This window comes from Chiloscyllium punctatum, chromosome 49, assembly GCF_047496795.1.
Source record: "Chiloscyllium punctatum isolate Juve2018m chromosome 49, sChiPun1.3, whole genome shotgun sequence".
NCBI classification, from domain to species: domain Eukaryota; kingdom Metazoa; phylum Chordata; class Chondrichthyes; order Orectolobiformes; family Hemiscylliidae; genus Chiloscyllium; species Chiloscyllium punctatum.
In genome coordinates, this window is record NC_092787.1 from 27102161 (window position 1) to 27105815 (window position 3655).

The following is a 3655-nucleotide window of genomic DNA, read 5'->3' on the forward strand; positions in this document are numbered from 1 at the left end:
TATGACGAACTGTTCCTCCAGTGCTTTTCTTGGGATCATCACACAGTATTACAATTCCGAAGTATAGTCTGGTTATTTACTTAAGAACTAAGAGCAGGAGTGAGACATTTGGCCTCTCAAGCCCGCTCTGCCATTCAATAAGATCATGACCCTGACTGCTCCGTATTCCTGGATTAGTGGTGCTGGAAGAGCACAGCAGTTCAGGCAGCATCCAAGTAGCTTCGAAATCGATGTTTCGGGCAAAAGCCCTTATTCCTGATGAAGGGCTTTTGCCCGAAACGTCGATTTCGAAGCTCCTTGGATGCTGCCTGAACTGCTGTGCTCTTCCAGCACCACTAATCCAGAATCTGGTTTCCAGCATCTGCAGTCATTGTTTTTACCTTTTTGCTCCGTATTCCTACCTGCCCCCGATAATCTTTCATCTTTTTTTTAAAAAAAATTCAAGGACTCTGCTAGCACCACCTATTTGAGGAAGAGAATTTTGACAACTTGCTGTCAGAAAGTAATTCTCTGCCTCTGTCTCTTAAGTAGGCAGCCCTTTATTTTGAAAGGTGTATTATTAATGAATTATGTCACTTAGGTTTTGAATAAAAGTTTATTTTTAAAACATTTCTGTTTTTTTTAAAGTGGTACAAGAAGCTGGCAAACACGTTTTTCAGACCTTTGTAACTGTTCACTTAAAAGGATTATTAAAACACTTTACGTGCAATGCACTTGGTGAGGTTTTATACAGTAGAATTTAAATTGTAGGAGTGTCGGTATTAATCCTTTTGAAAAGGGATCCTTCAGCTAAGAAATTTTGAGAGCAAGTGATGAAAAATTGCTGCAAATGCTTCAGTGTCTTTAATTTTCAGGGAGCATCGGGAGGCACATTTCATTTTCTGCACTTGTTATTTCGCACAATTGCCCAACTACTGAAACTAACGTATCTATTCTGAATTAGAGGCAGTCTTTGACACTGCAGTTAAGAAATACAAGCATAAAGAGGGTGGGATCAGGTCTCTGATATTGGACTTCCAATATTCCTGGTTCTAGGGTTAGGAGTTGGAACGGGTGTCCTAAAGACCTAACGAGAGCTCAGAAGGAAAGACCTTAAAAAAAAGAGCTCAGAAGAGCCAGGAGGAGACATGAGAAGTTGTTGGCGGATAGGATCAGGGTAAATCCTAAGGCTTTCCATAGGTATGTCAGGAATAAAAGAATGACGAGAGTTAAATTAGGGCCAGTCAAGGATAATAGTGGGACGTTGGGTGTGGAGTCAGAGGAGATAGGGGAAGCACTAAATAAATATTTTTCAACAGTGTTCACTATAGAAAATGAAAATGTTGGCGAGGCAGGTACAGAGATACTTGCATCTAGACTAGAAGAGATTGAAGTTCACAAGGAAGAGGTATTAGAAATATTGCACAGTGTGAAAATAGGCAAGTCCCCTGGGCTGGATGGGATCTATCCTAGGATCCTCTGGGAAGCAAGGGAAGAGATTGCCGAGCCTTTGGCATTGATCTTCAAATCATCGTCTACAGAAACAGTGCCTGAGGACTGGAGGATAGCAAATGTGGTTCCCTTGTTCAAAAAGGGTAGTCGAGACAACCCTGTTAATTACAGACCAGTGAGTCTCACTTCAGTTGTTGGTAAAGTGTTGGAAAAGGTTATAAGAGGTAGGATTTACAACCATCTAGCAAAGAATATTCTGATCAAGGACAGTCAGCACAGTTTTATGAAGGGTAGATCGTGCCTAACTAATCTTATTGAGTTTTTTGTCAAAAGTGACCAAATAGGTAGATGAGAGTAAACCGGTTGATGTGGTGTACATGGATTTCAGTAAGACTTTCAATAAGGTTCCTCACAGTAGTCTATTATACAAAATGGGGAGGAATGGGATTGTGGGAGACATAGCAGTTTGGATCAGTAATTGGTTTGCTGAAAGAAAACAGAAGATTGTAGTTGATGGAACGTGTTCATCTTGGTGTCCAGTTATTAGCAGCGTACCGCAAGGGTCGGTGTTGGGTCCACTGCTGTTCGTCATTTTTGTAAATGTCCTGGATAAGGGCTTAGAAGGGTGGTTAGTAAATTTGTGGATGACACTAAGGTCGGTGGAGTTGTGGATAGTGACGAAGGATGTAGTAGTTTGCAGAGAGACATAGCTAGGATGCAGAGCTAGGCTGAGAGTTGGCAAATGGAGTTTAATGTGGACAAGTGTGAGGTGCTGCACTTTGGACAGAGTAATCGGAATGCAAAGTACTGGGCTAATGGTAAGATTCTGGGGAGTGCAGATGAGCAGAGAGATTCTGGTGTACATGTACACAGATCCCTGAAAGTTGCCACCCAGATTGACAGGGTTGTTAAGAAGGCATAGTGTGTTATGGCCTTTATAAATAGAGGGATTGAGTTCCGGAACCAGGAGGTTATGCTGCAGCTGTATAAAACTCTGGTACGGCCACACTTGGAGTCTTGTGTACAGTTCTGGTCACCGCATTATAAGAAGGATGTGGAAGCTTTGGAAAGGGTGCAGAGGTTACTAGGATGTTGCCTGGTATGGAAGGAATGTCTTACGAGGAAAGGCTGAGGGCCTTGAGGCTGTTCTCGTTAGAGAGGTGGTTGAGAGGTGACTTAATAGAGACATACAAGATAATCAGAGGGTTAGATAGGGTGCTCAGGGAGAGCCTTTCCCCAAGTATGGGGACGGCTAACATGAGGGGACACAACTTTAAAGTGAGGGGAGATAGGTATAAGACAGACGTCAGAGGTAGTTTCTTTACTCTGAGAGTAGTAAGGGTATGGAATGCTTTGCCTGCAGCGGTAGTAGATTCACCAAGTTTAAATGTATTTAACTCATTGGACAGGCATATGGACGTACATGGAATAGTGTAGGTGGGATGGGCTTCAGATTAGTCTGACAGGGTGGCGCAACATCGAGGGCCAAAGGGCCTGTACTGCGCTGTAATGTTCTATCTCTAGGTGTAAGTATGGCTTTATATTGTGTATACTGCATCTACTCATGCTTCTATCAATGTCAGTCCTCCCTACAGTACCTTGTTTTAATGTGCACTTTGGATCACTGGAGACTCCAACTCCTCCATCAGCAATCTCCTTGGCTGCTTGATCATTGAGACTGATTTTTGTCATGGAATGGAGGTTATATGGAGTCAGACTCCAGGCAAAACTAGCAAGACTGTACTTTTGGGGTGTAACATGAGATAGTGGCAATGTCACTTGACTACAAATCCAGAGGTCACAGGTTTAAGTGTCATTATGACAGCTTATGCAACTTAAATTCTCTCTATATTTTGTTTGCTTGACTAAAAAGTATATGAACATTCTTTATTGGGGACAGATGGTAGCCATATGGTATTGACTGGATAGTAATCCAGTGGCTCAGGCTAATGCTCTGAGAACAAGGTTTCAAAGCCCACGATAGTTGGTGCAGTTTAGATTCAGCCAATAAAATCTAGAATTGGAAGTTAGTCTCCGTCTTGGGGACCATGAGGGCAAAGCAAGAAAACCTCTGATTCCACACACCTGTTAACACCCAATTCCATCACAAATGCAGTCAACTCAACCTAACCAAACAGACTGATGTAAAGATCCACAAGAGCAGCACAGCTTTTTTTTAACAAAAAGGTTTATTTCAGAATGCTGATTAAACCTGTCTGTGCAG